We start from the raw sequence: 23,983 nt of genomic DNA, 5'->3' as shown, positions 1-23,983 counted from the left end.
GCCTTCTAGCCGTGCAGCCCCAGCCGAAGGAATTGTCTATGTCAGGAAGAACTTAATTGCTTTCTCGACTGTGACCAGATTTCCACCGACTAGCTCTTCTACTGGAAGCACAGTCAAAGCTCTTATGTAGATGCCCTGAATTTGTGAGATAGATAAATCCTGCTCTGTATGAGAAGGCACCATAAGAAAGGTGCCTGCCTCGTCTCTACATGTCTATCCCGAAAAGTGCCTGAGCCTCTACTACCTATGCAGATGACCTGTATAATATCTACCATATTTTGTGGCTGCCTTGGTTACTCTCAGTCATCCAAAATAGCACTGGATGCTTATGTTTGGGCAGAACTACTTAGAAGCTCCGCTAACTTTCTTTCAGTAGAAAATATTTATCTATACTATATAGATAAAAAGCATAGATAATACAGATACAGAATACATATATACACATAAATATGTAGAAAATAGAGATAATGAAGGAAATCAGTCTTATCCATTCAGAGTTCTGCAAGTCCCCTCTAGGGGTTTTTTTTTTTTTTATATGACAATTTATAATTTTTAGAGATGGAGCTTGAAATGTTTATTCTCCAGTTATTAAAAAAAAATTCAGTTATTAAAAAAAAAATCCTTTTATTGTTTATGAAAGGAAATAGGACATACTTTTCCCCTGAAAAGAATAAGTAATTTTTTATGTTGGTTGACTTTTATATTTAATAGAGATTACTAGTAAATTTTAGCTTTCAATCCATGTGATATGCTTTAAATGCTTACTTTAGGATGTGATAGGTCCAGACATGCTTATTTCTTTCTATATATTATAGAAGAATACATCCCACTAGGTCGGTTTTGTACTTGACATGTTTTTACCCAACATGTTCTACCTAACAGTTTTCTACCCACATTCTTCTGAAATATAAAGTTGTTGCGTGTTATCTTTGTTAGGATTACCCAATCAGAGGATCTTGGGAGCTGTCCTGGTTTCAGCTGGGATAGAGTTAATTTTCTTCTTAGTAGCTGGTATAGTGCTGTGCTTTGGATTTAGGATGAGAATAATGTTGATAACACACTGATGTTTCAGTTGTTGCCAAGTAGCATTCATACTAGTCAAGGACTTTTCGGCTTCCCATGCTCTGCCAGGTGCACAAGAAGCTGGGAGGGAGCACAACCAGGACAGCTGACCCAAACTGGCCAACAGGCTATTCCGTACCATATGACATCATGCTCAGTATATAGGCTGGGGGAAGAAGAAGGAAGGGGGGGATGTTCGGATTGATGAAGTTTGTCTTCCCAAGTAACTGTTATGCATGATGGAGCCCTGCTTTCCTGGGGATGGCTGAACACCTGCCTGCCAATGGGAAGTAGTGAATTAATTCCTTGCTTTGTTTTGTTTGTGCGCACAGCTTTTGCTTTACCTATAAAACTGTCTTTATCTCAACCCATGAGTTTTCTCACTTTTACTCCTCCGATTCTCTCCCCCATCCCATTGTGGGGGAGTGAGTGAGTGGCTGGGTGGTGCTTAGTTGCTGGCTGGGGTTAAACCACAACAGGAGCCTAGAAGATTCTTCCTTCTGCATCATCTGGACCACTTGCAGCACTCCCTAGGGCACTAGCTCTTTGCAGTTTGACACGGTCCTCTGTGTCCTTCCAGTAGTGAAGCTGAACATGCAGTCCTGGTAGGCAATTTATGCTACATACAGTATATGTACATACATATACACATCTGGCCATACAAACAGAGAGAGACAAAGAGCACTCAAACAAACAGAGTCGGCACCAGCGGTCTCATCCTGCCTCCTTCTCAAGCTGAGCAGTATGGAGGTCCAATAGTGAGAAAATATATATAGTATAGAATAGTTCCAATTGGAAGTCATCTACAATGATCATCCAATCCAACTGCCTGACCACTTCAGCGCTGACCAAAGGCTAAAACATATTATTAAGGGCGTTGTCCAAATGCCTCAAAATATATGTGTGTGTATGTATATGTATATACATGCCTACATAGAATCATAGAATCATAGAATCGTCAAGGTTGGAAAAGATCCTCAAGATCATCGAGTCCAACCATTAACCTAACACTGACAAGTCCACCACTAAACCATGTCCTCAGGCACCATGTCTATCCTTCTTTTAAATACCTCCAGGGATGGAGACTCAACCACTTCCCTGGGCAGCCTCTTCCAATGCCTGACTACCCTTTCCGTGAAGAAGTTTTTTCTAATATCCAACCTAAACTTCCCTTGGCGCAGCTTGAGGCCATTTCCTCTCGTCCTATCACTTGTTACTAGGGAGAAGGGACTGACCCCCACCTCGCTACAACCTCCTTTCAGGTAGTTGTAGAGAGCAATAAGGTCTCCCCTCAGCCTCCTCTTCTCCAGACTAAACAACCACTGCTCCCTCAGCCTCTCCTCATAAGACTTGTGCTCTAGACCCTTCACCAACTTCGTTGCCCTTCTCTGGACATGCTCCAGACTGCTCCAGCACCTCGATGTCCTTCTTGTAGTGAGGGGCCCAAAACTGAACACAGTACTTGAGGTGCAGCCTCACCAGTGCCGAGTACAGGGGCACGATCACCTCCCTGGTCCTGCTGGCCACACTATTCCTGATACAAGCTGGGATGCTGTTGGCCCTCTTGGCCACCTGAGCACACTGCTGGCTCATGTTCAGGTGGCTGTCAACCAACACCTGCAGGTCCTTTTCCACCAGGCAGCTCTCCAGCAACTCCTCCCCAAGCCTGTAGCGTTGCATGGGGTTGCTGTGACCAAAGTGCAGGACCCAGCACTGAGCCTTGTTGAATCTCATGCAGCTGGCCCCAGCCCAACAATCCAGCCTGTCCAGGTCCCTCAGTAGGGCCTTCCTACCCTCCAGCAGATCGACACTTCCACCCAACTTGGTGTCATCTGCAAACTTACTGAGGGTGCACTCAATCCCCTCATCCAGATCATCAATGAAGATATTGAACAGGACTGGCCCCAACACTGAGCCCTGGGGAACACCACGCATGACCGGCTGCCAACTGGATTTGACTCCGTTCACCACCACTCTCTGGGCTTGGCCGTCCAGCCAGTTTTTAACCCAGTGCAGAGTGCACTTATGCAAACCGTGAGCAGCCAGCTTCTCCAGGAGAATGCTGTGGGGGACAGTGTCAAAGGCCTTACTAAAGTCCAAGTAGGCAACATCCACAGCCTTCCCGTCATCCACTAAGCGGGTCAGCTTGTCATAGAAGGAGACCAGGTTAGTGAAGCAGGACCTCCTTTTCATAAACCCATGCTGGCTGAGCCTCATCCCCCGATTGTCCCACACTTGCTGCATAATGGCACTCAAGATGATGTGCTCCATGACCTTCCCGGCACCGAGGTCAGGCTGACAGGCCTGTAGTTCCCCGGATCCTCCTTCCGACCCTTCTTGTAGAGGGCCATCACATTTGCTAGCTTCCAGTCATCTGGGACCTCTCCAGTTGACCAGGACTGCTGATAAATGATGGAGAGTGGCTCGGGAAGCTCCTCTGCCAGCTCCCTCAGTATCCTCGGGTGGATCCCATCCGGCCCCATGGACTTGTGAACATCCAGGTGGAGAAGCAGGTTGGTGACTGTCACCTCTTCAACAACTGGGACTTTATTCTGCGTACTATCTCCATCTCCCGGCTCAGGGGCCATATATATATATGTGTGTTTATATGTATACATATATGTATGTATGTGTATATATATACATATATGTATATGCATATGTATATATGTGTATACATGTGTATCTACATATGCTTACATATATATGTATACACAAACGTATAAGGTAGATGCCTCCAGCAACCAGGCGCAGACACTCAGTATGCCCAGTAGCTGCCAGTCTCCCCTGGATTCAAGTCTCCCCCAGCTGCTGGCATCTGGACATACAAGCCCCTGAGATGGCAGTCCTACTGCATTTGCTGCTATAGACTGTCACACACAAGCACACACATGCAGCTGGCCAGGATCTTCCAGTGGGGGAGAAGTCTTCTAGGACAGCTTTACAGGTCTGATGGGTCTCCTAGGACAGCTTGTGTAAGGTGTTTGTTCCTTAGGACTTTGTAATCAGGGTCATGGTCCTCCTCCCCCAGCTATTGCACCTCTCTGCCTTTCTGAATTTTAGGAAATGGGCCTTTGATGGACTGGTACCTCTCTTCTGATGGGCCCGGCAGTAGCCAGGGCAGGTTATTAATCGAGTTGCCATTGTTTCTCTGTGCCTCTTTTTGTATATGCAGATGAGTTTATCACTTCATTTAACAATGTTGATCCTGCTCTAACTGTACTGTATTCTATTCCAGCTTTTGTTTATGTTCTGTATAAAATCCTAACAAAAACTTTACATCTCTCTAGAATTTCCTGAATGGAGAAATATAGTAGGTAGGCAACTTTTAATGTGTCCCCTATCAGATTAGAGCCTACAGATGCTAGCTTAAGTAGGCACTTAATTATTCTGGAAATAAAACAGAAAGACAAGACATTTGGGTTCATAGGTAATTAGTCTGTGTTCCTAGGCAATAATTAACTAGTGTAATTAGAGATGTAGTGGCCTAAATTTTGATGAAACATACATCTGCTTCCTGTAAAGATCCCAAGATTTTATTACTTTGTTCAAAACATTTATACATTATCTGCAGTTACCTCCATTTATTTTCCATGCAGGAGAAATGCCCTTGGAAAATCAGAGCACAGTGACTAAATAAATTCTTTTGGGAATGTCTGTCCCTCACTGCCTTTAGTTTCCACTATTCCTGATGCTCCTGGGCATTTACTTGTCAACACTGTTGGGGAATTCAACCAAGCATCACAGTGGTTTTGGAGAGATCACGATTTGCACACTGCTACGTATTTCCTCTTCAACTTGTCTTTTCTAGAAATCCATTTCACCACATCCATTAAACCATTGATTTTAATGAACCTTCTGTCTCAGACACTAAAGTTATATCTTTCTCAGATTGCATTACCAGTGTTTCTTCTATTTTTTTTCTGCGAATAGCCACATTCATTCTTCTGCCTGTTGTGTCATTTGATCGCTATGTAGTTTCCTGCACCCATGAATGCAAAGGTGTGTTTTCAACTTGTCATTGCTTCTTAGCTAGGAAGTTTTCTCCTTGTAATTAGCCAAATTATCATTCTGTTCAGGCTGCCATACAGCCATTCTAATGTCACTGATAATTTCTTCTGTAATCCTGAACCACTCTTGAAACTTTCCTGTGGTGACAGACTTGCAGACTTTGTGACAGCAGTCATGGTTTTACAGGGCTCCTTAACATGGACAATCATCTCCTACGTATACATCTTCTCCACTGTGCTGAAGATCACATCTGCCTCAGGAATACAAAAGGTTTTCTCCACTTGTGGTGCTCATATCTCTGTCGCCTCTCTATACAAGGGCAGTGCCATATTCACGTATATGAGAATTGAACAGACTTCTCTTGATATCAAGAAGGTCGTGAATGTGCTGTGGTCACACATTTACTAAATCTGTTCATCTACACCTTGAGGAATGAGAAAGTGAAAGAGGCCTTGAGAATTCTTTTCACACAACAGTATTTCATGAAGGTAGGACTGCCTAAGCAACATAATTCATTCTCTCACGTCAGATACCTTCCTTGGGAAATGGTGAACTGACCTTCGAAAGAAGCTTTTTCTTCACATCCAGACACGGAGGAAGTGTTTATATAGACATTATGTTAGGAGTGAGACTCAAATCACTTTAGTAAAGCTGTTAACCTTGTAAAGGTCTTGGCCAGAGTCAGTCATCTAGACTACATTTATACTCAGAGGGGAGAGGTGGACACTTTCACAGTTTAGATCATCTTGCTCTTTGCAGTGTGTCAGAATCAGGTGAAACAGACTGTAGAAGTGCTAGTTTTTCTCCACTGACTGTAAAAGACATTCAGATTCCCAGACTAAGAATTCAGACACCAATGTATCATCTACTTTGACATCTAAACTTAGACGACCTCTATCTTACTACAGCCTTGTAGGTATCTGCAAGGAGATGATAAACTGCAAACCAACTCGTAAAGACCCTGAGTGCAGGAATCGGACTTAATGCCCCTGCCCAGACTCTCCTATGGCCTCCCCCACACCCTCTGCCCATGGGCCCAGGGTCTACACTTAAGATCACTTAAGCTGGGCCTCATGTTGATCCTGATCAGGAGACCATTGCATGTTTAGGAGCTAGTGATGCATGTAACAGTTTATCTGAGAAGGCCCAAGCCTGTGCTGTGCTGAACATCCAACGTGACCTTCAGGTCTGTGTTGTACTGTGCACATCCCTTGGCCGCAGGATAAACTCAGAAGTTCATGGTAAGCAAGGGGCCTGCAGACAGCTTCCACTCGCTACCCACAACGGCACCACCCGCGTGGCCTTGCCTGTGTCTAAAAGTGAAGCAACAAGTTCTCATGAGAACATCTGTTAGGAACAGAGGAGTTTTCTTGTGCGGGAATTACATAACTGATCGAATGACCAAAAGGGAGAGCTACCTCCACGGACAGGATCTACGGAGCACGCCGTGGGAAAAGCCATCCACTGCTGCATGAATGCAGGGTTCCCAGCATCAGAAGGCACACAAGATTTGCTCACTACCCATATTCATTTTTATTCTATCCTATTAAAACAGAGCTTTATTGAGCCATTTGTTGTTGGGCCTTTCTTATTGAGATCCAGAAGGAACCCTGCGTCGTCTCTCTCACCTCAATGCCTCTCCAAAGGCAGAAGAGACGACGCCCATCTTCCACAGTGAGAAGGAAAGCAATGTACCGCTTGGGCTGTTAACTGGCATGACACTGTTTCAGTTGGACATTAAGCATTGAAACAGACCCCAGTTAAACTCATTTGAGAGTAAATCTGCACCCAGACTTGACTATCATCTCCAGGCCTGACTCTGACAGGTATGTACTGCAGCTTTTCAGATAAATCATACAGTGGAGAACGGCTCCCCGTGCTCCTCCTGACCCTTCCCCAGCCCCACTGATCAGAACAGGGACCAGATGATGGACTTAGATTTTTCTCACTCCATGTTGGTTATCTGAATCAATACAGAAAAATTCCACTTGTAGTGTTCTGGGCATTTTGACCAAAGTGCAGACAGACCAGAGAAATTTGTTCCAGAAATCTGGGGGTTATATTTGGTTAAAAGTGGAATTGCTGACTGATATCTGCACTGTCAGTGTTAAGACTTCTCGTTCAGTCTGAATTTCTTTCACCTGGCCTTAGGACTGTCCTTCCCTGCTCTTATCTTTAGTCATCAACTGTAGAGTGACATCTGCATTGTAGTCATCTTCCGTGAACAGCAGAGAGAAAGTGATTTTGTAGGGAGGAATCACCTAATGTGATGTAGGCGTCTTCCGGATGACAAGGTAAGTGACTGCTTAGAAGTGCTTTATCTTTGTTTAATTAAACAGAAGCATAGTATGATTCACCCAAATAAAGACAGAAATTATTATCCATAGAGGACAATTTCTGAACAGTCTGAAGGGCCTATCTGAGATGGCATGATGAGTTCTCCCATGGAGGGGCCTGTCCCTCACCGTTAATTAGAGAGCTTAAAGCCAGAGTTAGACCTGAGCTATGCACGTGTTCTCTCCTCCTGCAAAGCCTTTTTCCTGTGCCTAGTTTGTGTAGTTTATTTGCATAGCAAACTTTTATCCCTAAAGTTAGGTGGGATCAGCCCCAAGACCATGACTGGTTAAAAAATAACAGATTAAAATAGGTGTATGCAAATGCTCTATAGGTCTTTCTTTAAAGTTAATTCCAGGAGCTAACAGGAGAACCAGAGAGGGTTTTGTTGTACCTAAACAATGAGGAAAAAATAACTGACTCCTACAATTGCAAACAAATCAATACCCAACAGACTGTTTTCCACTGGGAAAATATGCAAGGTTTGTGATGCAGCTTTTCCAAAAATATTAACCACAGCCGCCTTCTAATGTCAGGTGAGCTACCTTATGTTATTTCAGTCTTCTTTCTCTTCTTCCATATGCTATTGTTCTTCTGCCACCTACACAGGGCTTCTCTTTAAGGGAGACTCATCTATCTATGAAGTGAATGGATTATTGGAATAGAAAATAAATTCCAAGACATTTTTTATTCTTGAAAAGAACTGCTCCTCCTGAAGAGTGCCTGGGACAAAGGTAGTTTCCTGGAAAGCGAGCCACATTCTTTAGTACTTTTTTGTTCTAATTATCAATAGGAAGGGGTTATAACGTCTGGGGTTTTCTGTGTGTGTGTGTGCCTGCACATATGTGTGCTTTGGGTCTGGCTTTTTTCTTATTAACTGAAAGTTGCATCCCCCGTCCCATTCAAATTATGTCAACGAAATCAGAACAGCTAGTTAAACAGGAAGTCTTCCCTGTCCTCTTCAATGTATGTGTAAAAGAAAAAAAACTTTCAAAAAAACCCTCCCTCTAGTGTTTGGATAAATTATGAGAGGAAGATAGCACGTGTGCCATTCTGTAAAAAGTTCATTTCACAGAATCATGGAAGAGCTGGGATTGGCAGGGACTTGTGGAGATCATTTGGTAGAACGCCCCACTCACAGGAGGGCCAGCTGGAGCACATTGCTCATGGCCATGTCCCATCAGATTTTGAGTATCTCCAAAGGCAGAGACTCCACAGCCTCTCTGGGTAACCTGTTTCAGTGCTTGACCAAACTCAACATACAACAACAACAACGTACCAACCAACAAAACCCTGTCTTGTTTTTAAATGGAATTTCTTGTATTTCTATTTGTGCCTATTGCCTCCTGTCTGTTCACAGTATGCTGAACTTGACCTAACCCTGAGTGGAGAAACAAAAGGTAGCATGTGCTGTCAGTTTTACCTTTTTTTGTGGACTTGTACTACTTTTCTTTTTATGTAGTGTGCAGGTGGGGTAGAAGTGAAGACACACGCTGATGACAGTAATCGTGTGGTACTGTGTACACAGAGTGTATGCAGGATTATCTGTGTTCAGTAGGTGATTCTTTTCTAGAATGAACCCCATCCACAGAATGATAGCAAGAGGGACTCGTTGCCAAAAAACCTGCTCTATCAATGAATTAATTTTTTCTGGGTGTTAAGGACCAGCCTTCTTTGCTTGGCAGCAGGTGTTAGGGTACCAGATCTCAGCTGGATAATGGGAGAAAAGTCTGCTTCAAAGACTGGGGCAGTAGAGTACAGTCCTCATCCTAAAAGGCAGGAAGAGTAAAATATTCTGCCATCATAAAGAAGACATATCTTCCTTTCCATTGACTAGAAGTGAAGTACACTCATTTGGAACAGTTGTTCTTGCTTATCAAATCTATGTGACGGGAACCACCTTCCCTCCCTCCTCTAAACAATCTTTGGCACTAAAAATACTGAAACACATCAGTAAAATATCACTTCCTCTTCTGGGGTCTTGTCCTATTACAAAGCAATATATATAAATATTTAATTTACTATTTTGTGTTTCTCTAGATTAACTAGAAAACAGATATGTAATGATTTCGGCAGTTTAAAAAAAAATGAGGGACATGACCTCAGCTGGAACCACACAGTGGTGACGTATTTCCAATTTTTGCCTTTTCCCAGCATTCCAGAGATCCAAGGCTCTCTCTTTTGTCTGGTATTGCTCTTGTACCTCAGTATTTTGGCGGGAAACATCCTCATCATTATGATCACTATGGTGGATGCTTCCCTTCACTCCTCCATGTATTTTTTCCTCAAGAACTTGTCCTTCCTGGAGGTTGGCTACACTATATCCACAATCCCCAAGATGCTGTGAACTTCCTCACACAAAGGAAGGGCATATCCTTTCTGGGCTGTGCCACACAGATGTATGCCTTCTCCCTCTTAGGGAGAACGTTGTCTGCTGTCTGCCATGGCCTATGATCGCTATGTGGCCATGTGCCACCGCCTGTGCTACATCACCATGATGAGCCGGAATAAGTGCTTCCTGCTGTCAGCTGTATCTTGGCTTACTGGGGTCTTGGCCTTAGGGCCACAACAGACAACCGTCTGGGCAGACAACTTTCATCTTTATGCTTCCATATGGTGGGCCCAACAGGATCAATCGCTTCACTGTGATCTGCGACCTCTGTTGCAGCTGGCTTGTGCGGACACCTACAAGAATGAAATCACCACCTACATAATAGCTGTCCTCTTCATCATGGTCCCCTTCTTACTCATGATTGTGTCATATGTCCAGATACTCCACACCATCTTCAAGATGCCATCAGCTGGGGACAAGAGAAAAACGTTCTCTACCTGCTCATCTCACCTGGTCGTGGTCACTCTGTTTTGTGGATCTGGCATTGTCACCTACTTGAGACCCAAAAGGTTTTGTTTGTTTTTTTTTTTTAATTCAACCAGCAGTAACAATCTGCTTTCTCTCTCTTACACGCTGATGTCTCTAATGATGAACCCCTTGATTTACAGCTTGAGGAGCAAAGAGGTGAAACAAGCCTTGGAAAGGCTGATAGCCAAAAGTATAAACATGTGACATGTTTATGAATTATATTAAATTAAATCTTGCAGTAGCTTTGCTATTGTGTGCATTACTGCTGGGACAATATGACTTGCCATCACTTACCAAAAATTCATATCTGCCTTGTAGCTCTGAGTCAATCCTCCAGATAATTCCTTTTTTATTTTGGGATTTTTTGTTGCTTTTCTTTTTTTTTTTTTTTTAAGAGTTATTTTTCAGATTATTTCTCATGTCCTTTTTAGGGTAGGTTTGGCATACAGAACAAGCGAATCGCATGCTACCATATCCTCTACGTCCTGTCCTTCCATACAGAAATAGTTCCGTACTTTGCAGATATGTTGACCTGTGATAAGGTGAAACTCACAATATTCTCTGAATATTGTGAAAACGTTTATGTGGAGCTTATCTAAAAATAATTACCTAGCGATAGGAAAAGAAATTATCAGAGAAGAGGACAGTGGACCTAACTGAGAGGCACTCCACAAATATCTAAGACCTTAGTCTTCTGGTGAGTTCTGATTAAGATGTTTCCCAGACGAGCTCTTCAGCTCTATTCTGTGAAGAAAGTTTATTTGAAGGCCTGAAGGGGTAATGATTCGCTTTACTTCAAACATCTTGAACGTAAAGAACTATGGCTGGGCTGATAACCCTGTTCTCCACTGGCATTGAATGAAGTGAAATAGATAAAGTAAAAACACAGTTTGTGTGTTCTAAACTAGATTTCTCCTGTAGTAAGAGACAAATTATTACTTAGACATCTCCATTGCTGCATATTGTTTGTGTGCGAAGTCAAAACAATAAGTTTATGTAAACATATCTATACCTTAGGCTTCTGAATTGAGAGCAGATGAAAACAATGTCCCTTTTGTGCAAATAAAATGTTGATTGTGGGATGAAAGAAACTGCTTGAGTGTTAAGGAAATGAGTGGTCATAGGGAGGTTGGTTTCAGACCTGTCATTTAAAAAGGAAGGTTAAAACTTCATTTATTTTTCCTTTTTTCCTCTGGTTGTGGTATGTACCCATCTGGAGGATTCATGGGATCCTAGTTTACCTCTTCACTCTTCTTATTTTCTCTGCTAATCTAAGAGAGTGGATGTGAAATTAGTCATTAAGATGGGAGAAGTGTCAGAGGGTGTTTTGCACCAGGAGTTGCTAGATCTTTATGATCCCAATAGGACAGACACACAGACTGTGCCAACTATCATTTAAAAAGCTGCTAATTAGAGCTAACACTGTAGAGGAGAGGACAGTATAGATAAAGCTGCATTACTTCAGGTACTGGGAACGCCAAGTTGTGAAGCATCAAATGGGCCTCTGATCAACATGCAGCATGCCATGTACATCCCGTCAATGGAAGGGTTACCCTGTTTTGGTCATTTGAGTTAGTATAGGATCTTTTAAAAAGAAAACAATTATATCCGTCATTTCTACTGTCAAACAGAAAGGATGTTCACATGAGTACTTCTTGCTGCACTGTTAGATAAAGACAAAGCCATGCAGGTGAGGTAATTGCTGGTACCAAGTGGGAGCTGCCCGCAGGCTCCTCTGTTAAAATGAGCTGCTGAGTTTACCCTGCAGCCAGGGGATTTGTGCAGTATAACACAGACCTGAAGACCACACTGGATGTGCAGCACAGCACAGACCTGGGCGTCTTCAGGATAGATGTTATGTGGATCACGAGGTCCTCAATGGGCAAAGGTCTTACAGTCCACTTTTCCATCTGCAGGTTCAACCAGTAGCAAAGCTGAGCACCTATCCCAGAGACAAACACACAGGGACAGACAGACACACATGGACATACAAGCAAGCACAGAGACATGCACAGACAGACCCAGAGACACCTACACACACTGATGTGGCCAGTCACACAGATTGCCATAGCCAAGGCTCTGCTGTCAAAAGCAGCCACATACAGGACCTACATCACACACAAGCACAGGCAGCAACGTCTCCTCTTCCTCTGGGGCTTTCAGAGACTGGAGGTCAGTAGTGTAGACACACACACGACACTGTCTAGTTTCTCTAGGCCAAAAAGGACTGTGGTGGGATGGATGCCAGGTGCCTGAATGCCTGGTGCCCACCACGCCTTCTGTCACTCCCCCTCCTCAACTGGTCAGGGGGAGAAAATTACAATGAAACCTCATGGGTTGAGATACGAACAGGGAGAGATCACTCAGCAATTATCATCACGGGCAAAACAGACTCAACTTGGGGAAATTAATTTAATTTATTACCAATGAAATCAGAGTAGGATAATGAGAAATCAAACCAAACATTAAAACACCTTCCCCCCCACCTCCCCCTTCTTCCCAGGCTCAACTTCACTCCTGATTTTCTCTACCTTGTTCCTCCTGTTGTGGTTTAACCCCAGCTGGCAACCAAGCACCACAGTGGTGCAGGGGGATGGGGAATAGGGGTTGTGGTCAGTTCATCACACATTGTTTCTGCTGCTCCTTCTTCCTCAGGTGGAGGACTCCTCAGATTCTTCCCCTGCTCCAGTGTGGGGTCCTTCCCATGGGAGACAGTCCTCCTTCTCCAGCGTTGGAAAGGATAGGTCCTTTCCAGGGGCTGCAGTCCTTCAGGAACAGGCTGCTCCAGCGTGGGTGCCCCACTGGGTCACAAGTCCTGCCAGCAAACCTGCTCCAGCATGGGCTCCTCTCTCCACGGGTCCACAGTTCCTGCCAGGAGCCTGCTCCAGCATGGGCTTCCCACAGGGTCACAGCTTCCTTCAGGTGCATCCACCTGCTCCAGCATGGGGTCCTCCACAGGCTGCAGGTGGATATCTGCTCCACCGTGGACCTCCATGGGCCACAGGGGGACAGCCTCCTTCACCATGGTCTTCACCACGGGCTGCTGGGGAATCTTTGCTCTGGTGCCTGGAACACTTCCTCCCCCTCCTTCTTCACTGACCTTGGTGTCTGCATAATTGTTTCTCTTAAATATTCTCACTCCTCTTTTCTGGCTACTGTTGTGCAGCAGTTTTTTCCCCCTTCTTAAATATGTTATCACAGAGATGCTACCACCATCACTGAGACAATCATCTCAGCTTTGGCCAGTGGCGGGTCCATCTTGGAGCCATCTGGTACTAGCTTTATTGGACATGGGGGAAGCTTCTGGCATCTTCTCACAGAAGCCACCCCTGTAGCACCCCGCTACCAAAACCTTGCCATGCAAACCCAATACATTCCACCCCCTGTGAATTACATATTTAAGAATTATCATTAAAATGCACATTAATCACATCATAATCTTCACAAACTTCACTTGCATCAACAAAAAGAATTCCTCCCACCAAAATCAAAATAACATAATCACAACACCAATAAAAGTGGGCAATTTACACAGAATCCGCCCCTCGTCCCTTCGTCACAATTACAACAACTGAAATTTCCCATGATCATTCCGCTCTTCGCTCTCTAGCTGTGTTCAGTCCATGTTTTGCCCATTATCTCTCCCGGTTGCTATACTTATCTCCAATTCCTCATGCTCCACACTGGGTGCCAAAAAAGGCTGCATTGGGTCTGGCTGAGATGGATTTAATTTTCCCCATAGCAGCCCTCATAGTGCTGTGCTTTGTATGGGTAGCTAGAAATGTGGTGATAACACATTAGTGCTTTGGCTACTGCTGAACAGTGCTCGCACAGCATCAAGGTTCTCTCCAACATTGCCCCCTCCCCCCGCCAAGGTGAGTAGGCTGGGGGTGGGAAGATCTTGGAGGGAACATGGCCAGGACAGCTGACCCAAACTGACCAAAGGGATATTCCATGCTGTATGACATCTGCTCAGGAATAAAAGCTAAGAGAAAGAGGCGGGCGGGTGGCAGTTATTATTATGATGTTTGCCTTCCAGAGCAACCCCTACACTTCCTAGGAAGTGGCTGGACATCACCTGCTGATGGGAAGCAGAGAATAAACCTTTTGTTTTCCTTTGCTTCTGTGCGTGGCCTTTGCTTTCACTTTTGTTTTGCTTTTGCTTTATTAAACTGCCTTTATTTTGACCCACAAGTTCTTTTCCATCTTATTTTCTCCTCTCCTGTCCTGCTGAGGAGGGGGAGTGATAGAGCGGCTTGGTGTGCACCTGGCGTCCAGCAAAGGTCCACCCACTACACAAGCACACACGCATTTGCAGATCCTCCAAGCACTGGCACTGCCCCTCTGTCTGGCTGGCACCCTGGACCAAAGTTCAGCCCTCTGACCCACCCCATGGGTCCCCTACTGACTGGCTGCTCCACCTTGATGGACCAAACATGCAGCTCTCTCACACTTGTCGCACAAGCACTCCACACTTGCAGGACCCTCCCAGGTATGAGCATGGACCCTCTGCCTGCCTGATATCCCTACCCAGACCTTGTGCCTCTTACTTGCCAGTTGGTCCAGATCGAAGTTTCCTGGTGCATACACATGCACACCCCCCACACACCTGGTTTGGGAAAGATACAAACCAAACACTCGTCCCCCGGCCCTGCCAGCAGCTGGTACCAAGTAGACAGGTAGTGACTTGCAGTCTCACTCCTGCCACCAACACTGAGCCCCTCGCTCACCTCACTCACACCAGTGTTCTCCAGGTTTTGGGGACACACAGTGCTCCTGCCACAACGGCTTGAGGCTGAGACCCTGCTAGCTCTGGTAGCTGGCCCTGGAACCCACTGGCTCCAGTTGCTGGCATCACAGGCCACTCACACTGGTCCCCCCAGTAGCTGGAACTTAGCAATCAGGAGCAGGGCTCAGCCAGTCACTGAATGGCCCTGGTTTACACCCGACTGACCCCTTTTATACCCCTTTATGTCTGCTCCCTCTTTGTTCCTCCCTGCTCCCCTTCCCCTGCACATTGCTTCATTAGCTGGCACAGTCCCATCAATCCCATCCAACATTCTGGATCCTCACGTTTGCATCAGTACCAGTTGCAAAGTCTCAGTTGCCAAGTCTCAGTTGCCTGTAGTTTCTTGATAGGTCATCAATTCATGACTTTTTTTTCCTGGCTATTGTCTTTGTTAATGGTCATTGGTCAGGTTTTATGACTGTGTGTTCGTCTCCCTCTCTTTTATTAACATCCTAATTTGGTAAGGTCCTTAATCAGATAATCTGACTGAAAAATAAACATTTTCATACTCCACACATCCCTACCAATCAGTGATACTGCCCAGATTTATTCTTATCCTGACCTCCTTTATCATGTGTTGGTAGGTTTCTCTGTATGTTTGTGTTTACATTTGCTTTGACCAGATACTCTTAGAAGAACAGACACTCTCCTTCCACATATCCTCACAGAGGACACATCAGAAAATGAAAAATTGAGTAAAGACTTGAATGAGGTGTGTATGGAATTAATGAGAGATGTAAGAGTGATCCAACAAACATTGAACAATGACAGTTTTTGTCTTTTTTCTCTGCCCTCATATAAAGTTTTTAAAGTTTTTCAGAATTTCAAGGGGTTTATATCTCTTAATTTTTCATTTTTTCAACATTTTAAGCTTCTTTTTAAGCAGACATATGCAGAAATGAGAAAATGATGTCATTTTAGCTGAACATCTGGATGGATATTCATTGTGTGTCCCTCTAAATACAGCCATTGGCATGGTAAAAACCTATGCTTGCTACTAGGGTGACATATTTTCTGTCTAGCTTTTTGTCTCCACAGAGAGAAAACTAAATAAAATAGATTTGAAAGACTAACATAAATTTAAGTATTCTTATTCAGTTAGTAATAGGTGCATATAGGTTCTGTTTACTTATTCATTTCCAAGGAAACCCTTGACCAAATGCAGTCTTGACTCTTCCAACAAAGATTTTATTCGTGTCTATCCCCCTTTACTGGCTTAATGGAATTCTTGCTGTCTGTCAAAGGTTAGACTGGCTTTTTTGATGGTAAAATGTAATGTTGCATTAACTGAAAGTATCTTTGGTTGAAATATTTCACATTTTGAGAGATTACAGGTGAGAAAGATCAGAAGATGGAAGCCCAGCAGTTCTCCTGCATGCCATAGTTGAATTTTGTGTCATAGAACATCTTCTGGACTTGCTGTCTTCAGGACTTGTCATCCATGAACTTTCTCTCTTTACCATAGAATTCATTGTAAAGTTTAGGGGGAAAAGTGAATGATACAGATGGATTTTGAGTACAGATACCTGTAGTGGAGCAGTAAATAAAAACTTTTTTGTTCGTTAACATGAATACTACAACAGGATTCTCATATAAATTTTTGCTTGACTGGATCTGTACAGAGACATAGTCCATGATAATATTATGTTTCTCTGCAATACAGACTGTAACATTTGTCATAGTCACCTAGACATGTGTTATAGTCACTTGAAGGTAAAACACAACAAGAAACCTTTTTAAGGACTGTCTTACCATGTATTGAAATAAACTTTGAAGCAGATCATAGGAGTCACTCCTGAAACATTTCTATATATTTCTCTTCTTTTGTTGTTTAAAATCACAGAATCATGCAGGTGGGAAGGGATCTTAATGTGAGCAGCCATAAAGGTGACCTGGTTGTAGGAGGAAAAATACTGACAGAGAAAATGTCTGCCAGCCTGGAAACTGTGAGCCTGAGAACTAGACCTGTGAACCAGAAGCATGACTAGAAGTGACCTCTTTGAAGTGCAGCTGGGTACCTAGAAGCTGGTGAGTTCCTGAGGTACCACCAATAAGCACAAAACCAAGGAGCTGTGACAACAACTTATTGTCTGAAAAGGTGAAAAATAGACTGGAAAAAGGGAAAAGCATCCTGAGAGAGTGAGAATCAGTAACTGCCATTGGCTGTTCTAACTGAAACTGGAAAAGAGTCTGGGAAAATAAAAATTACACTGAGAGAGTAGGACCTATAATAATTTATTTGCTCTTCCAGATGAAAAATAGAAATTAACAGCATCCATTGGCTGCTCAAAGTGGTGGTGTCTTATGCCTCATTATGTGTCTGTAATATACAGGTGACTTTTTTTTTACCCAAAAGGGAGCTTTCCTCTTTCTAAGAACTTCCCGTGCTGCATGTACGTTTCCATTTCTTACTCCTAAACAGGTCAAAGTCCCTGCATGAACTTTCTATGAGAACTCCTAGAAAAGTAATTGGAATATCACCAGGGACTCCTGGCTGACTCAAAACTCTGTGACTCGGATCATCTTTGAAGAGAGACTCTGTCTGTTATTTTATTGATCCCCCTTCTGGGCCCCCCTGTGGGGTCATTTCAGTTTGTCCTCCCTTCTGAGATGGTTTGGCCCTGTTCTGAGATTGATTTGATGCACTCAGTACTGGTAATATCATGAACATACATATATATACACACATGTCCGTAATCAGTCATAAGTATATCTGCTGTTATATTATTGGTAAGTTTACTAGTGATAAATTTGTAGTAACCTGCAATATTATAAATATATTTGTTGTTGCTAGTATTGATTGCTGCTATTACTGATTGTTTCTATAGTATTGATTGCTGATAATAATTTGTAGTAGCTTTATATATATATATATTTGCTTTATTAATCATAGGTATACTTGCTTGTATATTATGAAATCCTACAAATCAACAGTTGCAATCTCTATACACTCACAGGCTGGGTAACCTTTCAGGTCATGACAGACCTCTGGATGTCTCTAGTCCAACCTTCTGCTCAGAGAAGGTCCAATTTGAGTTAAGTTGCTCAGAGCATTCTTCAGAAGAGTTCTGGATATCTCCAAGGATGGATATCACATCACCTCTCAGGGCCCATGTTACTATGTTTAACCACCTTCGCAATGAAAAATTTGTTTCCTTAAGTCAAATAGGAATTTTGCATGTTTCAACCTGTGTCCATTGCCTCTCATCCTCCCTCTGTGCACCCGCAAGAAGAGTAGGGATCTGTCTTCTCTGTGCTCTTCTATTAGTTGTAGAAATAAAGAAGATCTCCCTGATCCTTATCCTCTTTTAAACCTGAAAAAAACAGCTTTCTTGTTTTTCCTTTGTACATTTTGTGCACCAGCTCCCTAACCATCTTGGTGGCCCTGCACTGGACTCACTCAAGTATGCAAGTATCTTCCTTGTTCTGGGGAGCAGAAAAATGGACACCACACTCTAGATGGGATCTCACAAGTGCTGAGTGAAGGGGAAGAATCCCTTCAGTTTCCATAGTGGCTTCACGGTTGGACGGTTTTCATTAATGGTTGGACTTGATGATCTTAAGGGTCTTTTCCAACCTTAACGATTCTATGATTCTATGATTCGCTGCTGCTAGCACAGTCCAGGATGTAGTCGACCTTTTCTTCAAATGCATGCCGCTGACTCATATTCAGTTTGTCCACCTGGACCCCACAGATGCTTTTCTGCACAGATGTCTCCTAACCAGTGAGACCTCAGCCTGTCCCACTGCATGGGGTTTTTTGATGCAAGATGCAGGGATTGGTATTTGCTTTTCTTGAACTTCATGAAGATCCTTTCAGTCTATTCTTCTAGACTCAAAACTTCTCTGAATAGTATCTCTGCTTTTCTTTATATCAAATGTTTGCCACTGTTTGATGTCATTTTCAAACCATCTACTGTTTGTTTCACCATGGCCTTCCTTGCTTTGTGTGCTTCAAACTCTTGTCTCCACGGATTTTCTGCAAAGACCCTGTCAATTTCCCCTTCATTTTCGCTGATGATGCATGGTCTGTTCACCTATTCTGCAAGTTCCTTCACCTCACAACTCAGTGCCTTGTTTGAAGTACGTCACACACGAGAGGCCACCTCAGCCCTAGCCCAAGACCTCTGCAGTGGTCCCCACACCCTGGAGCTCTGTCTGGGTCAAGACCTCCAGTGTGCTGGGGCATCGGCAGCAGTCGGTGCCAGAGAGATTCCCTGCAGCATGTTGAGAACAATATGGCACAGTCTTCAAACAGCTCCATGCAGTTTTGACCGGGTACTGCGTGCTTCTGCATTCCTGCTTCCATAGCTGTTGCAATTTCTCCTCTGATATTTTTCCTTCATAGGGAAAATTCAGGTGAAAACTACAGAAGACTACTTGTCGACACAGACAAGTTTCAGAAGAGAAGGAATGTCACAGAAGAAAATATTAGTTTCATGAGAGCTTCAGAAGGTAATGAAAACACCAGATAAGCCTGCTCCATTTGTACAGGGATGTTGTTCAGATATGAGTCAGCTACCAGCTTAATGCAGAGCTCTCTTGTCATGATAAGAATATGATGCAGGGGGTCAAGTACAGCCACATAACAATCATAGGCCATTGCAGACAACAGGAGACATTCTGTGACACCCAGAACAAGGAAGAAATATATCTGGGAAGCACAACTTATGGAGGAGATACTTCTACCCTTAGTCAGGAATTTAACCATCATCTTGGGCAGGGTTACTGAGGTGTTCTGAGGAAGAAATACAGTGGGATTTGAAAGCCAGACTGTCCAACAGTGATGACGATAATCAAACCATTTCCTACCACAGTCACTGAGTAGATGATCAAGCAAAACATGATGAGAAAATCTTGCAGTTTGGGGATGTCAGAAAATCCCAGAAGTATCAGTCCAGACATTGTGGTGACAGTTCCTTTCAAAATTCCCTGTATGCAGGTCCTTCTGAGGACAAGGAGTTTAGAAAACATGGTTGTTTCACTCACATAAGGAGAGGTCCCAACACAAGATGTTTTAAAAGATATGAAATAACATGCTTACAATGCCATATTTACCTTCCCCATCTTATGATAATATTAATGGTAAGCTTAATTGCATGACTCAGAAAGTAATGCCTGAGAAGTGCATGACTTTGAGTTCAAAAGACAGAAATTCGATTTTTTTTACAAAGAAAGTTTGGGGATTCATCTAGGAATGGTTAAAACTTCTTCCATAAAAAAAATTCTAAGAGGTCTTGTTTAGGGACAAGTAAAAATGCTGAAAAGACTGAAAATGAAAATGCATAAGCTTTTTAAACTCCTTAAAGTCAGAAAACTATGTATTTTTTGTAATGGTGGTAAGATTTTCTTTGGCAAAATAGAACTTTATCCAATGTAGACAAGGAATGCACATTGTGAAAAAATAAAAAATAAACCCAGAGAGTTTAGGGGAGATTATTTTGTCTTTATTGTTCTTTATTTATTTGTCTCCTATTCATGTGGTGGACAAGAGATGCAAATATGAGGTAGAAATTATTGGAAGATCACAAAAAATGGGGGCTACTTCACAGCAAATCAAATATGTTTTGCAATTTGTGGACTCAGACATGAATTCCCTTGTAATTACTGAACTTTGATATGAATACACAGTTTTCTGACAGTCAGAGATTTTTCAAGAAGTGCTGCCACTCCTAAGGAAATACAACTGAGTAGCTAATCCATGAGGAAGTCTACACTTCCTTGCATTTATTTTTTTTCTTAAACTGACTTTAACACCTGTTACCGTGTGAAGGCAAGAAAAGTCTTACTACATAAAAAAAATCTAATTTTTGTATTTTACTACAGGAATCTTTTTAATTTAAATAAAATGCTGCATAGCGCTCCAGTCATACTTCTGGCCTATGACAAAATAAAGCATGTCTGTTTAAACGCATCTCTATTTTACAACACCCAATGCCTTAATTTCTCCCCTGAACACATAAAGGAAAAAAAATCTTAGCATAAGGACTTGGTAAAACAATATAAAAATGCCCACAGACCACAGAAAAACAATACCTGTCATACAATCCATGCTGTCTCTGAACACTCTGGCAAAGGCCAGGATTGCCTCTACCTTAATTCTTCATTAATAGAATTACTGTGAACATTAAGATTGATAGTGAATTTCCAAAATGCTTATGAGGATCTAAAGAACATTTCCCATTATGTGTCAAATAAGTTTGATAGTGTAGGAAAATCAAACATGAACTTGTTTCAAACATCCCTTTGCATTGTCCATATATTGACATGCATGTAAAATTTGGGATGTCTGTTTCTCAGTGAGTGCCTGCACCATTATCCTGGTATATATCCTCCGAGGTGAGCAGTTCCAGGGCTGGCACGATTGGAAGTGAAGTGCTCTAGCAAGGTGCACAGGGGGGTTTCCTGAAACTGGGGAGCCTTAGGGGGAGCCAGCAGAGCCACCAGGAGCCCACAGTTTGCGTGACAGTGGCTCATGAGACCTGGGTGGGGCCAGGAGCAACGGCAGCCAAGCTCCCCCTACATGTATGCAAGAAGCTCTTAGAGAGTGCTAGCAACCAGGAGCGCCCTAAAGAGGGTGGGCAAACAGGGCATGGTGCGTCAGCAAGGGCATGGTGCGTCAGCAAGGGCATGGCGCAAGTTTGCATGGAAGGGCGTGCAGGAAGGGCACTGAAGCTCTGCCAGCTTGACCAGGGAGCAGTGGTATCCACCTGGCAGAAAGCCATGGCCCTGTAAGCTCTGTACCCACCACGACTGACTCAGCTTCCCAGACAGAGCTCTGGCAGGAACACACTGCCACCCAGGTGTCAGGCTGCAAGGTGCACCCTGCTCTTATGCCAGTATTGGACAGCAGCAGTGAGCACATCCGTGGGAGGTGCGCCCAGGTAGAGGATCTCCTCCATTTAGTGACAGAGCTCCAGGAGGAGGTGAGTAGGTTGAGGAGTATCGGGAAATGTGAGAGAGAGATAGACTACTGGAATCACACCCTACCTCCCCTGAGACAGGCCCAACAGGCAGACAGGACCCATGACACAGAAGATTCCCTATCCTCTCTCTGCCTGGCTGAACACAGTGACTTAAGGGATAGGGGGCAATGGTGACAAATTCCTGCCTGGCACAGCAGGCACACACAGGCAGTCCTCTGTGACTGCCCCACCTTCCCAGGTGCCCTTGCATAATAGGTATGAGGCTCTGCAGGTGGAACTGAACAATGACAAGGATGATGGTACATCTAGCTCGGAGGTGTTGCCGAGGTTAAGTCAGCAGGTATCCTGTCTCAAAATCGCCTCCACAAAGGAAAAACAGATGGGTCATTGTCATACGAGATTCTCTTCTGAGGGGAACAGAAGGCCCAATATGCAGACCAGACCCACTTCTTAGGGGAGTCGGCTGCTTCCCTGGGGCCCGGGATAAAAATATGAAGAGAAAGTTTCCTACCCTGGTATGTCACTCAGATTACTATCCATTACTAATTTTTCAGGTAAGCAGAGAGGAAGTTGCAACTAGAAGTCTGAGGGCAATTAAGAGAGACTTCAGGGTCTTGGGGCGACTGGGTAAGGGATCAGGAGGAGCACAAGTAGTGTTCTCTTCTATCCTTCCGATCTCTGGGAATGATGAGGGAAGACACAGGAAGAGCCAGCAGATCAATACCTGGCTCTGAGCCTGGTGTCACCGGCAAGATTTTGGGGTTTTTCGTCATGGGTCCGTTTACATGTCACCAGGCCTGCTGATGACAGGGTACACCTGTCTCAAAGGATCCTAGCACAAGACTTAGCAGGGCTCATTGAAAGAGTTTTAAACTAGATTTGAAGCAGGGGAAGGGATAAAACCAGGCTCACTACAGATAAGCCTGGCGGCAGCAGACCAATGTTTGAGGGACAGTGTGCTAGTGACATCCTTCAGTCTGCCATCTCAGTGGAGGTAGGGGATGGAGAGCCATGTGGTAGCAAAGACACTAGGGCTATGGATGTGTTAGAAACCATGGAACCACCTGAGAATGGTCACATAGGAATTAAGGCTTCTCCCCCCAAAAAGGTGGCGGGATCAATAGCCCAACTGAAGTGCACCTACGCCAATGCATGCAACATGGGCAACAAACAGGAGGAACTGGAAGCCATTGTGCAGCAGGAAAACTATGACATAATTGCCATCACGGAAACATGGTGGGATGACTCGCACAACCGGAGCATTGCAATGGACAGCTATAAACTCTTCAGAAGGGATAGGCAAGGAAGGAGAGGTGGTGGGGTAGCCCTGTACATTAGGGAATGTTTTGATTGTCTAGAGCTTAATGATGGCGATGATAGAGTTGAGTGTTTATAGGTAAGAATCAGGGGGAAGGCCAACAAGGCAGATATCATGGTGGGAGTCTGTTATAGATGAAGAGGCAGAAGAAATATTCAATAAGCAACTGGGAGAAGTCTCATGATTGCTAGCCCTTGTTCTCGTGAGGGACTTCAACTTACCAGATGCCTGTTGGAAGTACAATACAGCAGAGAGGAAACAGTCTAGGAGGTTCCTGGAGTGTGTGGAAGATAAAATACCTTCCTGACACAGCTGGTGAGGGAGCCAACTAGAGAAGGTGTCCCGCTGGACCTGTTGTTTGCAAACAGAGAAGAACTTGTGGGTGATGTGACAGTTGGAGGCCATCTTGGGCATAGCAATTATGAAATGATAGAGTTTTTGATTCTTGGAGAAGTAAGGAGGAGGGTTAGCAGAACTGCTACCTTGGACTTTTGGAGGGCAGACTTTGGCCTGTTTAGGTAACTGGTTGAAAGAGTCCCTTGGGAGGCAGTCCTGAAGGGCAAAGGAGTCCAGGAAGGCCAGACATTCTTCAAGAAGGAAATCTTACAGGCGCAGGAGCAGGCCATCCCCATGTGCTGAAAGATGAGCCAGTGGGAGAGAAGACCAGCCTGGCTGAACAGAGA

General features: G+C 43.9%; 1 pseudogene across 1 annotated transcript; it reads left to right on the top strand.

Annotated features, from left to right (window-relative positions):
• Nucleotides 1–7,359: 7,359 nt before the first annotated feature.
• Nucleotides 7,360–10,471, top strand: LOC309600088 (olfactory receptor 10A4-like; annotated as a pseudogene). Its single transcript has 2 exons — nt 7,360–7,367; nt 9,616–10,471. The product of its transcript is annotated as an olfactory receptor 10A4-like (transcript).
• The last annotated feature ends 13,512 nt before the right edge of the window (nt 10,472–23,983 follow it).

The sequence above is a fragment of the Platalea leucorodia genome (assembly GCF_965183815.1).
Source record: "Platalea leucorodia genome assembly, chromosome: 22".
Lineage (NCBI taxonomy): Eukaryota > Metazoa > Chordata > Aves > Pelecaniformes > Threskiornithidae > Platalea > Platalea leucorodia.
Note: the sequence above shows the minus strand (reverse complement) of the source record. Positions and strands in the feature narration are given on the sequence as shown.